At 36.0% G+C, this 20,572-nt stretch overlaps 1 protein-coding gene across 1 annotated transcript in view; it reads left to right on the forward strand.

Annotated features, from left to right (window-relative positions):
- Positions 1-20,572, forward strand: part of LOC113264059 (teneurin-2-like) — a 361,632-nt gene that overhangs the window by 33,523 nt on the left and 307,537 nt on the right. The window lies entirely within an intron of this gene.

The raw sequence follows: 20,572 nt of genomic DNA on the forward strand, positions 1-20,572 counted from the left end.
GGGAATGTTGAAAAGTTTCTCCTGAAAATATAGCAGGTTGATAAACTGGTGTACCTGGGACTGTGAAACACTGATACCGTGAAATCGGGAGTGAAATTTGAGGAGCGAACATTGTCATCACCTAAAGGAGTCAGGATTGAAATGCATTATGTAAGTTTATTTTGTGAAAAGCGAGTATTACATTATAGGAATTAGGGAATATTTACTGGTGTTTGATGTCATCTAAGATTTTTCCCCAAAATGGTCATGAGCTTTATAAGAGGAAGACCCTGATAGATATTTTGGGATCCATCATTTCTGAGTGTCACAGAACTTGAATTTGAGGTTGTTTTTTGGAGAAACATAAAATAAGACATGGAGTATTTTAGGTTTAGCAAGACAGAAGCACTTAGTGATCTGTTCTTAGCCCTGGAGGAAGGAAATGGAAGAAACAGTTCAAGTCAGTGGGTCTGAACTCTTTCCCTCCTCCTTTCTCCTTAGTAGATCCAGCCCAGTAAGCGTCTGTTTAAGGATCACTTCCCTGTTCACACTGTCTAAAGGAAGATGATAATATGGGCAGGCCTGTGTCCTGAATTTTAACATATTGTATCCCCTTCTCTCATACCCCACTTGGTGAGGAGAGGTAAGGTACAAATAGGCCAAATCCATGAAAGAGTGCAATAATCCTGCAGAACCCTGTTGCATAAAGAGAAAGAACCCAGACTGGGTACTCCAAAGTGAACAGATGTGGCTAGTTAATTCACTTGCCCTGACCAAGCGATTAAGGGAATTAAACCTGGCCTGTTTCATTACGCTGAGTATCCTTACACCCACTCTTCTTTCCAGATACAATGCTGCTTGGAGTCTAAGAGTTATCCTCAAAGACCAGGGTGAAACCAAACATTATCAATCCCAGATGTGACATTTCACCTTTTCCCCTAAGTAAATGCATTTGTAAGTGTAGGAAGTTTCTGTTGGGTCTACCTAAATTAATCTCTTTTTAAAAGGGTACATAAAAACTGTTGTAGTTTTGCTTTATGATTTAGCTGTCTACTGAAAGGGTTTAAAAATTTATATAAACCATCCGTATACAAACCTCTTCTCTAGATTTAATGCAAGGCTTTCTTGGGTACAGTTTACTGTTTATATATAAAGCGTGTAGGTGGTTTAAATGTTTTTCTAGCACATACTAGGCTTTCAATAAATGTCTTTAATTTATGAATTTAAGAATGAATGGACTCGTTTATTTTACTAGTGTCCTATAATATTTTTAAAAATCTAAATATTTTTGGTTATTTCAGTGGCTAAAATAAAAATGATTTTTTTTCCTTCAAAATGCCATTCTCTTCTAAAATGTGATGAATGTATGGGGAATGTAGTAATTCTTTTTAGTTCTTTCTTTGCAGAAGGGAGCATTTACGATCATTTTTAGATTTAAGTAGGGGTAGTAAAAATTATTTGCACAATGATATTTTAGCATGCAGGTGTTTGGCTGAGGTTCCAACCTGGAAATCACTTTTAAAACATAGGCATTTGTCCAAAGAGCATATGGAACTTCATTATCAGAGCATAAGAATATATTTTGTGGTACATTTTACTGTCTACTCATATACTTCCCAGGATTGCTGGTTGGTTTTGAATTATTTATAAAATAAACTTGAAAACATTCTTACCCATTACTTAGACAATTGTTATTACATAAGATAATACATGACTCTGTGAAGTATTTACAAATTGTTGTTTGTTTGTTTGACATCTTTCCATTTCACATTAACTGTGTTTTTCATGGTAAGGATACTGTTGTTCCAAGTGGATAAATTAGGTCATTATGCTGCAAGGACAAAATGGAAGTCCCCCCCCCCCTTGGATTTGAATAGATTGTTGTTGATTTACTAGTCTGTGATATTGAGTGGTACTTACTCCAAACATACTAGAGGCATTTCTTTTTCTGTGTCTTGTATCAATTTACCTTTCCCTCTTCTGCCCTGAATAATCCTTAGAGGCCTACAAAGTGAGAATTCCAGTGTTGGAACAGAGATGGAGGCCTCTTGTCTACTTTCTTTTCTTGAAGAATCATTAGTATACTCTGTTAATCACATTGACTAATGCCATCTCTCAAGATAGTCTGTTTAATTTCTGTTTTGAGTGCATTAGAAAGGAGATAGGACCAAAAAAAAAAAAAAAGTGTTCTTGATGTAGTTAAAATAAAAATCATATATATTGAGTTTACATTGGCAAGAACAGGTTTTCTTCTAATTGTTGGGTTAAATGAAAGACTGATAAACCTGAGCCAGTTCTTGTCTGATAAAACTTAAGCCCTGAAACTAGGGTAAATTCACTTACTATGGCTATAAACTCTCCCCTGGTTATTGCAGCTGTTCTGGGAAGGCAGGAAAAGGAAAATGTTTCAAATCTTACTAATATCATCACTTATCCTAGTGAGGTCACAGTAGACTACCCCTATGAGAACAAGACACTTCTATTGACTTCAAAGCCTACCCCATTACTACCTAATGAGAAAATGGCGTTCAGTGATAACCAAGATTGCAGGAGATTATTTGTCATGGATATTTATTCGGAATATCTGTCAGCTGCTTAGCAGGGATGCCTCAATTCAGATACATACTCATGCCCCAAACTGAAGTCTCAGCTTTTTGACCCCTGCCCCTCATCTTGACCCTGTGAGGTACCAGATACATACATTATGATTATTTCCTTCAGAGATTAGGTTGTAGGTGTTTTTCCCTTCCGGTCTCATTAAAAACAAAAATTCTTCATCTTGAATATTATGCTTGTGGAGTTTTTCATGTCTACTGAAATGAACAAATATATTTCAAGTAGGTTAATTTTGACAAAGGAAACAAACCAATTTCCAATGCAGTATTCTTGTGCTCCTTTGGCCATAGAACTAAAGAACACCAGGGGAAATCTGAATTATTTATCTGGAAACACTGCAGTATAATTATTTATATTGCAATAGAGAAGTTATGTAATTTATATTATGTTGAATGCATAGCCCATCATGTTTTATAAAATATTTGTAAATACGTTCATTTTCTAGACATTTCATCCAGTGGAAATTAATATTCATGGATATCAATGAAAGTAACTAACATTCATTGAATACTTACTGGGTGCCAGCTACTTAATATGTTATTTTATGTAATCCTCAGAACAGCACTGTGAGATAGATATATTCTTATCCTAAGATTTAGAGGAGTGATGCTTTTGGCTGTCAGGAATAGTGTGATTGAAACTGGTGAAGCATTAAGGGAATTTTGTCTTATGTAACTGGGAATCAAAAGGTATAACAGACTCAGGCAGGCTCTGGTTAGAGTTCTGGTTTACTCTTTTTGTCATTCTACTCAATTTGTCCTAATGTCTGCATCAGCATTATCCTTAGACTATTTTCCTTAATGATTAGAAAAGAGCAGCCAAGATCGACTGGAGCAAAATACCTTCTTGTTTACGTCCATTTAGAGAAAGAGAAACTGGCTCCTTATGAGTCTCTGGAGAAAGGAAGAGTTCTTCATGAAACCTCTTTAGCAAGCCTTCATTTAAATCATATTGGCCATTCCCAATCTCCTGTCCATTCCTGAACCAATCAGGAGTAAGAGGGAAAGGATTACTATGATGAATTTATACAAATCAGAGCTCATGCCTGAAGGTGGAGGTGCGGTCAGCTTTCCCCTCCCCTTTCTTTGATTACAATGGGGAGATGATAAGTGAACACAGGTGAGATTCCATGAAGAAGAAGGAAAGCATGAATGGATTCTGGGTAAAGATGACTATTTACTACAGAGGGACGAGGTAATCTCAAAGGCCTTATCACTACTTACTGGTGGTCCCTAAACTTAAATTCGGGTCTGTTTCATTTCAGAAGCCCAGGCTTCTATATTATCTTTTGTGATGAGTATCAGGACTTATTTTTTGAGAATGTATTTCTAATAAAACTTCAAAACATATCTGTGCAGCCTTAGGCAAGTCATTCCCTCTTGGCCTCAGCTTCCCTATACACACAAAAAGAGTAAACTGAAATATTTTAGGCTTTGTGGAGCATGAAGTCTTTATCACAGTTAACTACTCAACTCTCCCAATACAGCATGAAAGAAGCTATGGACGACATATAAACGAATGGGCATGTTCAGGTAAAATTTTCCTTGTAGTAACAGGTGGTGGCCTGTGGTTTGTGTTTTGCCAGTCCCTGAACTGGGTGATCTCTAGTGTCCTGCCCTACTCTAAAATTGTAGGCTTCTGATTTTATCCATTAGTAGCAATTTTAATATACATTTTCAATCAGAAACTTTTATATTAGCTGAATTTCTGTTTAATTTATCACAGATATGAGATATTAAAATTCATAATTGCTAATTCCTGTATCTCCTAGTATAAAATTTTCAAATTTATTTGCTGTAATATGAATACATACAGGAAATATGTCTCATTTTGGATTGCTCCAGCATTCTAGAAACCTTTTCCCCTGGATCATGTTGACACTTGTGAAAGTAACATTCGTGTTTTTACTGGTATGCTCACCTGTTGGAGATGACAAGTCAGTGTCAATGAAGGTATGATGAAAGACCTAGGAAAAGTCAAAATGTGGGAAAGACCCTTAACAGTTAATCAGCATATGATTATCAGGTGTTTATCTTTTACAAAAAACAAAATTGCTCATGGAAAATAACATCATATAGTCTTTTAAGTTTCTTAACATTCTTCATAATACATTCTTAATTTAAAAATGTGCAAGTAGATTAAAGGTATAAAAGCCACTCAATCACCTTCATTAACATTAAATGAGCTACCCTGCATATAAGAAGACTTGTTCAGTCAATTTCCACTGAAATAATATATCACAATTCTTGTTACTTCAAGAGTAAGATAAATTGGTTTTAGTGTTTCCTTTTAGTGGGTCAGTGTTATACCCCAAAGGAAGAGGCAGGTGCTCAGCCTAGCACTTCAGACAATAATGAAGCTAATTATCAGAGAACTTGATACCTGGAAAGCCATCTCACCTGTTTGCTTGTTTGTTTGTTTTTTAATTCCACTTAAAAGATATACTTAATATAAAATCTTAAAATAGAGATATAATAATATATAACACAAACCAGACATCATCTTTGAGTCATCGAATGAAGAAATTAATGAAAGTTCATTATAATCATAAGGTATTCCTTTTGCTTCTACAAAGAACAATAATTCATGTAAAATAAAGACTTTAATTGTAGGAACGCATGCTAGTGTCCACATGTATAAAATTAGAAATAACATGTGAGAACATGAGATTTCTGACTCCATCTAGTCTCTATCTCCATTCACCTTCATTGTTATGGAAATATTTTGGGGAAAATATAGAGAGTGTCTAAGGCAAACAAAAGTGAAAGAAAATGTAAGGATGATGTGAACTTTTAAAGAGGGTAACCATGGGATAGAGTAGAGATCTGGGAGACTATCCACAACTTAGTTGATCTTGAAAAAAGCTAATCCACTCTTGCAGCTTCAATTCTCACTTTTGTAAAAATGAGACAAATAATACCTTTCCTGGCTGCCTCAGAGGCTTGTTAAAATCAAATGAGATGACACATCTGAAAATGTTTTGTAATTTAATGTGGTTATATGGAAATGAAGGATTTAAAACTCTTGCCCAAAGTAGATTCCTTCTGAAGTCTAGTGAACACATTAATTGCAAGCTCTGACTTAGGATTTTCTTTCACCACTGTCCATTCTTCTCTTTACTTTGATTTACCTTGCCTAAGTTCCACAAATCACAGGTTCAGTATTCATTTTCTGCCCCTTAGAGGGGTTGGGAGGAGTGGTGGTTCAGCAGTTCTTAATGGGTGTTTTTCTGATGCGGAAAGGCCTTGAAGGGAAATTGGTATAGGCGAGGTCAAAAAAGAACATGACTGGCAAACCATTTGCCTCGGTTAGATCATTGAGTGGGTAGCAAAATGGGCTGGTGAGGTTGGTTGTGGAGATTGTGAATGACCCTGCTGAGCAATTTGGGCTTTTTCACAGAAGGAACAAACAGCACAGGTTCTATACAAATTTAGACTACTTCCATGATGATTTTGGATCTCTCAAGTGCTCAAAATTAGAGTAAACTAATTTAACAAGCTTTCTTTTCTTCTTAAAAAAAAAAAAGGAAAAAGAATTGTATTCAGGACCAAGAGCAAGTAGGTAATTTACCAAATTCTAGTGCTTTGGGATGAGGGATAGCACAGGTCGGGGGAGAAAAGTCAATGATGAGAAATGGAGGAAGAAAAATAAAATATAGGAGAGTATCAAAAAGGTTTTCCCTATTTCTAAACTTTACCTCAATTCGGCCCTGTGCTCTGAATGAGAAATAGTTACTTAGTATTAAAGTTCTTTATCTTCTGGCCCATCCTGTCATGTCACCACATACAGTACATCTTCTGTGGGGAAATTATTCCAAGTAAAATTTTACTCACAAACACTGCTGGAACATAATGTATCTGTGAGTAGGTAGTCAGCATTGAGTTCAGGAAAAACGGTGCTCCGTGCACCAGGGCACTTTTTAGAAGTCAATATTCTATATGCCTAATGACTTGCGTCACTGGAAATCACTTTGGAAGTTAACAGAGAATTAAGAATGCTGGAACGAAACTTGTCACTTTTTCCTCTTCTCTCACTTTACAGCTGAGGAAAGAGGTTTGCAGGTGTACGGCACCTGGGCGTATCTGTACTTGGTCTTCTGGAGCAGTCCCTAGTCCATAGTTCTAGGACTATGAGCAAAGCATGCTCCACTAAGTAAAACAAAGGAAATCTTAAGGGACCTTTCCAAAATAGGGGAAGCAGATTAGTCATTTCACTCCTTTGGACTTCAATTTCTTATCTGTAAAATAAGGAGTATAGACCAGGTGAGTTATAAGAGCCCTCTTTATGGGGTGAGTGAGTCTTCTTTGGAGATGCGGGTTTTGTTGGTCTGATTTGAGGCAAGGTGATTCGTTACCTCTCTGTCTATTTACCAGAGTTCACTAATGGCTGATTTCGTAAGTAAGCACCCAAGAAAAAGATGAAAGTTTATATGTATCTCCTGTCTGCACTGTGTCTTAGTCATTGCATAAAGTGGTCTTTTTTGGAAGGGGTATATAGGGATAGGGCGCACTTACCTAAAAAGAATACCTAAGCTTTCTTCTACTTTAAGTGCGAAAGTGGCCTGTGCCCCATAACCTTTCACATAAAATAAGGCAGGCAGGTGAATTTTCATGAAGAAGTCAGGAAAAAGTGACTATTTCTTTGATTTGGGGGGAAGGTATTATATATCTGAGTTAAATTTACTCAAATGATTGCTGCAGAACTAAAATACAGTAGTACAGGAAATTAATTGTGGTAAAAATTTAAAATGCTATAAAGAACTGTGTTAATTTAATTTCCCGTTACTTTGTGGAATGCACAGAACATAAAATTCACGGAACGACTCATAAAGCCAGTGCCATACTTTACTCTTCTGACTGTGAGGCTGTAGTCTCACCTTCATATTGTTCTACTTTTTTTTAAGAGATTATCTTGAAAGAACACTTTTTTTTTTTTGTCTTCCCATACAGAAGGGCAGCACAAATGACACCATACATTGCTCTTTTGGAGCTGGCAAGTCTTTATTCATGAATTTAAACCTGAATCAAATTTCTCTGTCTCAGCTTTCTAAAAACCTGATGGGTATTTTGGCTAGAGTTGTCTGTCTTTGAGAGGCTCCTGTCCATTGATTTTAGTTTAGTTTAGTTTTGTTTTTGTTTTTGTTTTTTATTTTGTTTTGTTTTTGTTTTTGTTTTGAAGATGATGGAGTAGATACTTAGGCTCTACGGCCAGAACACCTCGATTAGAATTCTGCTTCTGCCATGTACTAGCTGCATGACCCTGGACATGATACTTAGCTTCTCTGTGCCTCAGTACTTCATCTGGAAAATGAGAATAATAAGAATATCAACAATGCATGGAAATGACAGGGTTAAGTAATTTAATGCATATGGAGCACTTAGAACAAGACCTGATACATAGCACCCGCTTAGTGAACTTACCTCAGTGGATCTACCTTCAAAATGAAGAGGAGGTTCTTGCATTCAAGGAACCTTGATATCAACTTGTTAAAACAAACCCTCAAAGAAACAGAAACATAGTAATTGAATAACAAACTCTAACAAAGTGGTTCGAATTGAAGACCCAAATGAAGTGTCCCTTGCAATCCAACGAGGCCGTATTTATTTTAAAACTTCGGTGTAGCCCAAGTGATGAATCTAGCCTGCAAATTTGCTTCACATATGTGATCTCAGATACAATAGAGGATGCACAGTAAATTTGAGTTTCAGAGTAAACAGCCTACCCTTTTTGGTATAAGTATGCCCCGTGTGATTCTCAGGACATTCTGATGCTAAGAGACTCACTTTTTATCTGGAGTTCAAAATAAACTGGATATCTTGCAGTTTTATTTGCTAAAGCTGGCAACTCAATTTACATGGTGTCTTTATAAAAGTGGATATTAGTTGCTTCTAAAATTTGGAAGATTTTACATAAAAATGCGAATTCTCAAATTCTTTTGAAAAATTAGAAGATTTGATAAAACTGGACCTTGATGGCAATAAGGTCTACCAGGATATGCAGCTTCTCTTCCCTTACATGGTGCATGTCCTGTCACTTGCCTCAGTCCTGTCCATTTCTCATTGTCCTTCTCTGTTCCTTCTTCCCTAACGTATGTCCTTTTCTCCTGGAGACCTTGGGCTTTGGGATCCTCAATATAACGGCTACATAAGAATTTGGAATTTTAATATATTTTGTTCATTTCAGCATGAATGGCTTTAATAAAGATTCAAATGTACATTAAATTAGTAAAAACAAAAGCACAATCTGTTCACTTCAAGATCTGTAGATACTTTTCTAAGATATTATGTAGCCACATGGAAACATTTTCCTCAGAATTGAGATGTACTAATATGGCCTGTGGGACTTCTTACACACTGGCCCTCTTAAGCATTCCATCTCCCGTCAGAGAATTTTAGCTTCCAAGACTCTGGCCACTGAGAGATGAGGAATAATAAGTCTAACATTCTGCACTACTGGGTTCTATCCCAGGACAGTAACAGGAATTCAGAAACACTGCCTTGCAACTAAACTTTATTAGCAATTTCCAGCTTACTGTGTTTTAATTCATGGCATTCTAAAGTGGTTAAAATGAAATGGAGGATATTAACTTAGATTAGTAATATTTTGAATTATGCTTGGTTTAATATGTGAAGAGTATTACTCACATTATACCTGTCGCAGATGAGAAAGTTATATACCTGGATGAATGTAATCCTATTATTGGTTTTTGTGGACACAAACCATCACAGGTTCTTTGAAAATCTTTGGAGATTCAGAGAAATTAGATGTGATATTAGTGCTATGAACTCACTATGTGACTATAAAAGTGTAGCTCATTTTTAAGGGTAAAATGCATCCAATAAAAATGTTGCTCCCCCCCACATCCCTGAAGAGTGGCAGTGTATACTTATGTCATTGCCCAGAATGACAATATAATCAGAGTGTCAATGAATTAAAAGAGTTTCTTTTCTAAGCCACCCTCTGTGAGCTGAAATGCACCCCAAGCCAACATGTTCACTGAGAAAGCATTTCAAGTCCAAAATAGAAATTGTACCACGAAAATCTCCAAATTATTATCAGGAAGCAAATGAGCCACATATTATTATTTAAGTCCACAAGTCTAGCTTTAGCTGCATTTTTCTGCTCTTCTATTGGGACAGAAAACAAATTCCCTTGGTGAATTACCCTCTGGTCAACAATTCTAAAAGCAAATTACTGAAGGAGGCTTGCTGATGGGAAATGCCATTGGCAAACAAATATATATTTATATATTGGAATTTTTAAAAAGTCCTGCATTTCACTCAAGGAAAACACATTTAATTTAAACTTTAATATATCCACATTTCTAACTGAGGTAATAGGTTATTCAAATAAATGAACTAGCAATCAAATTAGCCTTAAGAACAGAGATTTATCAGAATTGAATATTAATCAATATTCTAATTATTTTTCCTTGGTTTAGTCATTAGCTCTAAGATTTTGAAAAAAGCATTTTAAAAATTTGGTAGAACATGAAAATTAAAGCTTCATGGTTATAATTTGTTGTTAAATACCATATGTGCATTCTTTTATTCATTGAATAGTTACTGAGGTCCCTGTATTTGCTGGACACTGTTCTAGGTGGTGAGGGGGGAAGAGTGGCTCAAAGACATAGGTCTATTCTGCAGCTCCCATTCTAGTAGGAGAGACCTAAGGTAAGCAGTAAATAAGAGGTTGTCAGGCTGTGTCAGGGGTCATGAAGAAAATAAAATAGAGATGGAAGTGAGAACGAGCATCAGGGCTGGAGAAACTATTGGCTGTTACGGAGTCAGGTTTGGCCAGGAAAACATGGGTTACAGCCTGGAGCTATCCATGTAAGAATCTGTGCTATGAGTTTTATAGACAGAGGCAACAGCAAACATAAAACTCGTAAGGTGGGACTAGTGTGGCTGGTTCAAGGAGCTGAAAGAAATCATTGTGCCTGGATGCTAGTGAGCCAGGGGGAGAGTGGTGAAGATGAGGATGACAGGTGAATGGGTTAGACCACGTAGGGACATCCATGCATACACCTTTCAACCCAGGACTCCCGGATTCACCTTTTCATAATATCTGAAAGCATTCTGCCACTTCCTCTTACAAAAGTCTTTCAGCGTCTTCCCACTGTCTGTGCAATGAAGTCTAATCACTTTAGCATGGCACCCCAATCCTGGCTGCACATTAGAATCACCAGACATGTTTGAAAATATGAGTGTGTAGGTTCCACTCTAAACTAATCTAATCAGACTGGACACTGATAATTTTTATCTAGCTTATAGTTGATTCTAATATACAGCTAAGGTTGAGAAACATTGATCTAGGCCTGTGCAATCCAACAAAACTGTAAGAGAAGCTACATATATTCTAGGGGCCCATTATAAAAAAGTTAAAACAGAAAACCAGATAAAGTTAATTTTAATAATTTATTCATTTAACCAGTATGTCCAAGGTATCCCCATTGTAACATGTAGTCAATATAAAAATTAAGAAATAGGTTAAATTCCTTTTTCCACATTAAGTCTTTGGAATCCTGTGTGTGTTTTATACTCAAGAGTTCCTGTCAATTCTGATGGCAAAAGTTCATCAGAAATACTTGACTTATACTTGCTGTTTATAAAATTTATGGATGAAAAACCAGATTCCCAAGCCCAAGGTGTTCATCACATACTTAAAAGTTTTCTAATAACTGAATTTAGTATCATTTTAAAATATTTAATTATAAACTAATTAAAATTAAATTGACAGCTAAGTTACTTAGTCACATTAGCTACATTTTATGTGCTCAGCAGCATATGTGGCTAGTAACTAGCCTATTGGATAATGAAACTCTAGACTATAAATCCAATTTACTTTCCAGCATGGTATATTCCTGGGTAAAAAACTTGGTTTTGTAGTCAGACATTAATGGGATTCCATCCCAGCTAAGTGTTGTGGGATTATAGATTGGTTAATGTCTGTCAACCCTCATTATCACATCTGCAAAGGAAGAATAGTATTGTTGCCATATTTTCATTAGAATTAATATGAAAACGTAGGCACCGAGTGTGGTGCCTGCTATATGATAGGCTTTCAATTAGGTGTTCCTTCTCCCTATAGCACTGCACCTTTCTCACACTTAATCCTTCATTTCTGTTGAATCTTTATATTAAAATAATAATAATGTAAAAGACAAAGACTTTCATTGCCTTTGGTTATGTTCATCTTTCCCTCTAAATTTCCTTAATCCCTATCCTGTTTTTCCTTCTTTTTCTTCGATGTCAGCTTGTCCATGAAACCACCAACCAAACAAGTTGATGTGCATATATTAATATATATTTGAAGATACTCTTGTCACTGATTTGAATATAATTTCCCACCAGGTTGTGTATTCTTTATCTGAGGGCTTACACACTGATAGTAGCCCAGAGGCCAAATATGACCCACAGCCCTGTTTTATTTCGCCCAATGCAATGATGGTCTGTATAGTATCAAAACATCGGTTGTTAGCATTTAAGAATCAATTAGATTTGTTTAGAATTTACATTTGCAGCTTCTCATGAAGAAACAAACTAACTGTTGACAGCAGAAGGCCTGCATTTCCACATGATGATAATCTACTGAGTCCTTTCCCCAGAGCATGTATTCTTCAGGTATCCACAGTCTCTGCCGTGCTTTCTTGTGTTTCTGACTCTGAAGCTGAATGTCCATTGCTGTTCATCATCACTCTTATACTTGAGATTTTGATACCTGTCACCATTCTCTTTCTGGCCAAAGTATGTCAATGAGTTTATGACTTCTGGTCTCCTTCACTGTTAAGTCTGCTCTAACTCCACACCCTTCCTGGCCCTCCAAAAGTAGGTAGGGTCATTAATATACACAAACGTGAGATCATTTTCTTCTGATTCCCTGTTCTTCCTATCAATTTTTGGAGGTAGGACCTGAGTGCTGTATTTGAAATGAGATATGTGGGTGTCCTGAAATGTGTGTCTTTTGCCCTACAAATGTGTGCAGGTGAAAAGCTTCCACTTTCAGTAAAACCCTACACTAAGTGATCTTCAAGCTTAAAGTACAAGCCATGTTCTGAACGAGATTTTTTGGAGAATGGCAGCAACATAGTGAATGAGCTACTTGAAGCAGAGCCCATGGATGGTTTTTTTAGATTAGTCAACATTTTTGTGATGGCGTGATTATATCTAAGACCCTCACAAAGCCCTCAGGAAGCAGAAGAACTGATATCACTTTTCAATCTTTATCATTGGAATGAGACCACCCAAGTAGGAGTTTATATGTTGTTTAGTTCTTAAGGGTCTCTTCAGGGACTTCTGGAAGAATTTCAAATGTCCATAGCTCCACTTAGGAACTTTGAAATATGACTTTATCCTCTACAATCTAGAGTTGCATTCAGACAGGGATTGAGGGATGTTTTGAGGGGATATGAATCACTAAGGAATTATTTTGTGCTTTCAGGTTTGGAGAATTATTATTTATTTATTTGTTTTTTGAGATGTAAATGCCTTCAGGGGTCATCAAGCTCACATTTCTCATTTAATGCTTTAGGGAATGTTCACTGGCTGAGTCTAGTTTACTCAGCTAGATAGTAATGAAATCTATTTGAATTCAAATATCCTCTCAGTAAAGTCCTGGAGGTTCTTAGATCTCTATTAGCACTTACTTCAGATGCAAAATTATGTTAGGATCATAGATAATTCTGCTTTACAAAAAATGGTAAATATTAGAAGTTACTTAGAAAACTCATGCTACTGGTATAGATCATCTTGTGCCCCTTTTTGTTTTGTGAGTGTTCATGTGTTTTTAAAGTACTTTTAATTTAGAAAAAAAAAACCCAAATCAAAATATATTTATTATTTTTTTCCTGATTACAATGCATGGTCATTTAAATTTTATTTAAATAATTCAGGAAAATATAGAGAAGAATTCACATATTCAAAATCTTATATCCAAAAATTATCAATATAATACTTGGGTGCATATTGTCTCAGACATCTCTTTATTCATAGCATATAAAATTTTACATAAAAAGCATCGTGTATTTATATTTAAAGCATTTTTTTTTTTTGCCCTCTCAGTTATAAGAACTTACCATCATGTCCATGAATACAGAACAATATAATTTTTTTCATGCTGGTGTAAAAATGTCCTAAGATAAATACAGTATAACTTATTTTACTAATACAACATTTAAGTTGTTTCTAATTTCTTACTAGACACATTAAAATTAAAATCCTTATTCATATACTTTTGATCAACTCTTAAATTGTTTTCTTAAAAATGAATCCCTAGTATTAGAATTAGTTACTCTGAAGGTATGCATACACATTATATATTTTGATACACATTGTGAAAATTCTCTCCAGAGAATTATCAACTGTATGCTTTGTGTCAGTTGACCTATATCTTCACCAATGATTTATCATATTTTTACTCTTTGCCAATCTAAGTGAAAAGGTGTATCCCTTTGATTTTCCTTTACCAAATTTTGTAGGCAGATGTTTCATTTTTCTTATGACTAAGAACTGAATGTATTAGATCTGTCAAATTATATATATATATATATATATATATATATATATATATATATATATCTCAAATGGATTTAACAAGTCGTCATATTTATTAACTTTTTCTTTCATGTATTTTTTCCTTAGAAAATTCAGTGGGTCCTCTTATTAAAGCAACAAAAGACTCTAAGTTGGTTTTATCTATGAGGTGGTCAATAGTATCTGTTCTAAGCTGTCTAAACTCTACCACTAATGAGGCAATGTGATTTGAGGCTTATATTGTCATACTTTCTGAATCTAAATTTCCTAACTTACTAGATGAGAGAACTATACAAAATTATTTATAAGGACTCTTTCAGGTTTAAAATTCTTTTGAGTCTGTGTTTGCATTGTATTGGGGTTTTCCATGTTATCAGTGAAGCTTTGAAAAATATGATTTGAATTTTGTAATAGCAGGACATGAAAAATTGTAACTCAGCAGTCTAATCTCATCAGTTAAGAAGAGTTGTGTTTCATTTTAGTCTTTTATCCACGCGAGCCAGGTCATTTTAATTGTATGGCTTATATTTGCGATCATAGGATGAGCTTCCCAATGAATACATCTCTTTGTTGCATTGTCACTTCCAGTGTAGGATGCTGAACTGAAGTACTTTGTACTTCCCTGATTCCCCATCTAATAGTACAGACCCTTGGCCTTGAGAATTCTCATGGTCATAAATATAGCAAGCATATCGTTTTCTTCATAAAATATCATAGGGTACCTAGAATTTTTAAACAGTCTCTTTTGTGCTCCAGTGGGTCAATAGATACAATATAATCTATGCTTTGATTTATCTGAAACATTTTGGAAGGACGGAAGAGGAGTAGCTCACCATCTCCAGTATGCTGGATGCCTCTACTGCACCCCACACTTAGCACTAGTAGTGTAGACTAATGATGAGATGCTCCCAAACCTGACCCATTGCTTCCTAGGTACAGGGCAAGTCACTTAGTATAACTCTCTAAATCTGTTTCCTCATCTCTAAAATCAACATTACATTAGTTCCTTCTGCTGGACTTGTCAGGGATGATTGAGATGCTCATAATGGCTGACGTTTGTTAGCTCACAACCCTTGCACACTCAACACTTGGTCATGAGTGAATGTTACTTTATTATTTTCACAACCATCTTCCACAGGTGAAAAAAAAATGAAACATATAATAGTTTCCATTTACGAGGAATGTGCAGTCTATGCTGTTTGGATCTTGGTTGGACCTTGCTAATTACCTGAGTAAATGATTCCTGGGAGCAGCCCTACAGCTAGTGCTCCAAATCCTTACCAAGGCAGAATTACTAATAGCCACATGGATATTCTTCTGATTTGGGCAAAAGTAGTGATTTCTTAAAAACAAACATGTTGAATCTATGATTGTCAGGGGTTGACCACACATCCTGGCTAATCTTTAAAATTCCCCAGTCCTTTGTTCAAGAGTTCCTTTTCAGCCCTTGTACGTCATGTTTTTTCTCCCTGGGCTCTTTTCTTCTTCACTGGTCGCCTTCTCACAGTTCACATATCTTCTTGGGTAGTGATGCAAGCTGGGGGTGAGTTTGGTTGGTGGATTAAAAATATATATATATATATATAATATATAATATATATATTATATATATCCTAATTAGTTATAAAAACTTCAATGTTAAGAGTTTCAGAGAAAATTGAGATTTCTGTCTTTTCTTGAAAAAAAAAAAAGGTGGATATGGCATCCCCGGGCTATTATTCCCTCATAACTATAATTGGCTGGCAACCCTCTTAGATGGATCACATGCTCCTGCCCCCCACCCTCTTTTCCATTTACCCAGCTTCATTTTTTATTACTTGCCTAGCCCCTATAAGACATATGTGTTTGTGGACTCTGCCCTGTGAGGATTTGTTGTTTTCTTCTTAACTCCCATTTGCTGGCCTCTCTGTTCTGACCTTTCTCCTTCTTCCTCACTCTCAGGAGCCAGCTCTGATGTTTGCATCACTGCTGCTTTTTCTGGCTTCTGTCTCTATAGTAACAGGAACTTAGCAGGGAAGTGAGAAATTCTGGGTAGTACCAGCAGGGGGTAGGAGAGTCCTGAGAAGGGAAGGGAGGGAGCTTCTGTGTATGAAGAGGTGTCATCCTTATTCTATGTTTAAACATTGTTGATGCCCACCAGGCACCCTTTATTTACCACTCCTCACCCCCTCATTCCTGTTGCCCAGCACGTTACTTCCTACAGGGGTTCCTTGGAATGTTATAGCTCTTTAGAGTTGAAGGGCCTTAATCCAGGGTCATCTTGTATGCCTAACCACATCCACGCCTTGCCTAAGGAGCTTTTTTAGCATTGCTCCTGGGAATTGTGATTCAGTAGAACTGGAATGGGACCTGGGAACATGTAGTGTTTACATGTGATCCAGGTTTTTCAAGTGGCTGGTCCACAGTCTAATAAAAGCTTCACTGTCAAAGTAGGAAAACTAAGACCAGGACAAAGGGCAAAATTTTCTAAGAGGCTCATCCTACAGAATCATGCTTATGTCTGGGATCCAAGATATCTACCTTCTGTAAACATTCATTGCAAGTAGCAGAGACTGTTTGTTTTTCAGTTTAATATGCAATTTAGGCTAGCTTTCACTTAAGCCAAAGGTAAAGAGAATTTTAATGTTAGAAGTTTCATATTTAAAAAAAAAAATTCTGGCTATTTTGGCTTTCCTTGAGAAATGGCAGTGCTGCATTCCCACATAACATTACTTAAGTTAGTAAACATGCAGTCATCTGAGCTCTTGAGTCAGTAGTTGATTCCAAAATAGGACAACCTCATAGATATGTATATATAATTAAACTTAAGAATAAAATGAATGGCTTGTTAAGTTTGGAAAGATTTCTTCTTCCCCTTCTCTCTTTTTATTCTGTTGGATTCTTATTTTGAATTCTTTAAAAGCTTTGTGAATTGTTCAGTTCCTCTTCCTGCTAAAATGACCTCCGTGCAGGTTCATTTCATAGGTTCAGGCTGTGAGCAGCAGGACATTTTCTAATCTTGCCTTGCCATGGTTAGAAGATAGATAGCCATGATTGCTGGATTAAAACACCTAGGAATGTGAACATTAAATTCAATGTTTTGTCAGAATTCCACAGAGAATCAAGAAAAGGATATTAATTTTAAGTGAATAAGTACAATTTTATTCACAGTCTGGGGAATATTATAAGATTATAGGTATAGCTAATTTCAAGAATTTTATGAGCTTTTGTAGAATACAAACCCAAGGGTAAAACCACCAAAAAACTGCATGCATGTAATTGAACAACAAATAAGCCACAACAGAGATGCTTAGTGGCGCAATTTGCAAGTCTCGCATTAGAATTCAGGTTGAATAATGTCTTTAGGATTCTGTGGGATATATTTTTGCTGCCTTTGCTTTTGGGTTTCTGTATTGTCAAGGGTGGATCACAAAACAGTTCTGATCATTAGTGGGAGAGCTTTTGTGAAGGGGGTGAGAAGCCTAGAAAGTAAAGTCTTGGAAATCAACTAAATGCCCTTGTGTTTTATTAGCTAGCACTTTTTCTAGCTCATAATAAAGTCAGCTCAGAAGGTCACTTCTTGAACACGGCTATGAATATTGTAGTGTATGAGTTCTCAAATTGTTTATAAGCAGACTGGGTAAGGATTTTTAATAAATACTTGGCCAAGAGAACCATTCCTGAATCTTGGAATAAAAAGTCTAATTGGATTCCTCTCTCTCCCCCCACTCCCTACCTCACCCCAGGCCAGCAGCTTCCATCTACATCGAAGCTGTGGTTACTCTGGTTTTGTTTTTCCTTTTGCAGTTCATATTTGTAGAAATTGTGGGATATTACAGAGCTATTTACATACTTTATTTCTAACTCAGCTGAAGGATTTTATCACCTTTATTTCCTGCCATCTTATATCTATTTTTTAAAGTCTCTCTGTGGTGAATACAAGGCTCCTACAGATAAAATTCTCACCTGAATTCCTATATTTTTCAGCTCCAAAAATTGAGGTGTAATTATTGGAAGCAATACCAAGTAGGTTTGTGTAGGCAAGGCGGTGGGAAAACTTCAGTGAGAGACAGAAGTTAAAAGTGGAAAGCATATAGGCTTGCTTGCTGGAATAATTTTCTCAGTGTCACATGCCTGACTGACAAGTGTTAGATCAAAGGACTAGGATGCAGGATAGTAATATTTGCAGGAACAGCATTAAACTCAAAGTCAATAGTATATTGTAGTGAAGCACATATATAATTCACATTTCTTTATTCTTGCTACTTTGGGGGGGAAAGTTTACTTCATGAAGTAATGCATTCAGTCCGATAAAATGGAACTGATATACAACATTGCTGATGTACAGGTGTTCTGCATACTTGACTTGTAGAACAAGGTGAATAGAATAATGCAGTTTGGCCCAACTTCAGTTTTTATCCACTTGAGTTTCATCTTTTAAGCTGTAGATTTGGACATGGTGTTGTCTCTGATGTTCCCTTTTCCTACTTATAAAGCTGATTATGACAAGCTGATTGTTGTCTTCAACACTGATGAGTAACCTTTGAAAGATGCTTGTGATTTTACTTGGTATTTATTTTTGTTGAAGGTATGTTTAAAAAGTGAAAGCCAGCTAGTCAGTTTTAGTTTATTTTACAGTTTTTCTTCCTGTCTTTTATATGAAAATATATTATGGACTTTTTGTCCCTAATACTAAAAAGAGATGACAGTGAAACTTTTAAAATTGCATCATTGGAAAGAAGGTAAGCATAGGAACATAGGTAATTTAACCATATTATTCTGGGTAACATTGATACTCATTAGGAGAAACATTTTTGTTTTTAGCAAATATAAGTAGATACACTGCAAACAGCTAACTGTCTTTCAACATTTATAACTCCATACATTTTGAGGGGTTGGGTATGGTGTTCAGGTTTTTTAGATATAATAAGTGTACTACAACATAACATTTTTATATCATGTTGTAGAGTTTACAATTTTCTTTAATGATTTTTCCACTTTAAATAAAACAAAAATTGAAGGAAACAAGAGGCAAATCTCTTAGATGAATCTTTTTTTTCATGTGTATTCATTAAGTTCATAGGCATGTCTCTCTGACTGTACATGAATCTTAAATCTCCTAAATCCTCAAGATTATCTTGAAAATAGATATTCACCCATGTCTGAAATTAGCCCCTTCATAAAATGGGATCCTGGAGTTGGCTACTACAGGTAAGCTTTATGCATTTTGGGGGAAGGTTCAGGACAGTGAGGGAAATGAACTCTGAATTCCATGGAGAAATCTAAAGAAGTTTTTGACTCTACCAGGAAATAGGAAAATGGAATTGTATATTTCCACGTGGTTTCCTACTCCGCAGACCAGCCCTGATGCCCCCAAAACACTCTTGCTGCCTCACTCAGTCTCGAGGGCTCAGCAGCAAAAACTAGTTCATCCTTTCAGAGGTTTTTTTCACTTAGATGTGTTCAAATTAGGAGATGGGGCAGTTGATTGTCCTGGAATGATAGCCCAACATGGAATTCCTTCTGACAGTAGGGAAGAAAAGATAGTGAAGAGAGAGGCAGGTGTTATACTATTTTTAAAATGAAATTATTTAACACCAGTGGTTTAGGAAAATGAGTTTGAGTTGTTGTTATTATTTTCCTCCAGTATTTGTTCGAAGAGACTCTTCAACTGTGTTGATAATTTCTGAATCCCTTTGAGGCTGAAAGCCGTGGGTTGGCTATTTCCTCTGCTTTGCTTGATTTGAGGTTGGCTACTCTAGTCACATCATAGGGTCAAAGGGACCCTTGCTACAGTAGGAATTAGTATTCCCTTCTAAGACTTCAAAATTCCTCCTCAGAAGGGAAAGTATTCTTGTAGAGTAGGTTAAAAACCTTTGTGTTGGTGATTTTCTGTCATAAATGAAAGTGCTTTTACATTTCCTGGTGTGTGGGCCAAGTTAGATTTCCTAATGAATATACAACAAACCTTCATCCGTTTTATAATGTTTAGGACGGGTGGGGGGACATTAAACAATCGGTTTTTTCATAGACTGACTTTGCATTCAGGTACCTAGCTGTAATTTGAAATCTAATAGGAATTTAATTTTGTTTTTCATTCTTTCCATTCCTGAAATGTCACCACAGAATCTAGTTTATTTGAAACATATACACGCAGAGATATTACTATGCATAGTAGTTCTTTAATTGCAGCATATTTCATTAGGTTGCACACATTAATTCCACTCTATTGGAAAAAAAAAGAAAGCTGGAAGTAACTACATGGTAGTTAACTTCATATGAATTTTCATGAGTAAATATACACATTGGTTGGGTGCTATTAGATGAGTGATCCTCGAAATTTCATTATTTGGGGCCTAATATGGCCAAATGTGTAATTACAGAGTTGGCAATTTAACCACGCTGAAGAATTTGTTTTAATGCATCTGCCTATTTAAAACTTTAATCTAAATTCGGATTCCTTGCTG

The sequence above is a fragment of the Ursus arctos genome, unplaced genomic scaffold (genome assembly GCF_023065955.2).
Source record: "Ursus arctos isolate Adak ecotype North America unplaced genomic scaffold, UrsArc2.0 scaffold_15, whole genome shotgun sequence".
Taxonomy (NCBI): Eukaryota; Metazoa; Chordata; class Mammalia; order Carnivora; family Ursidae; genus Ursus; species Ursus arctos.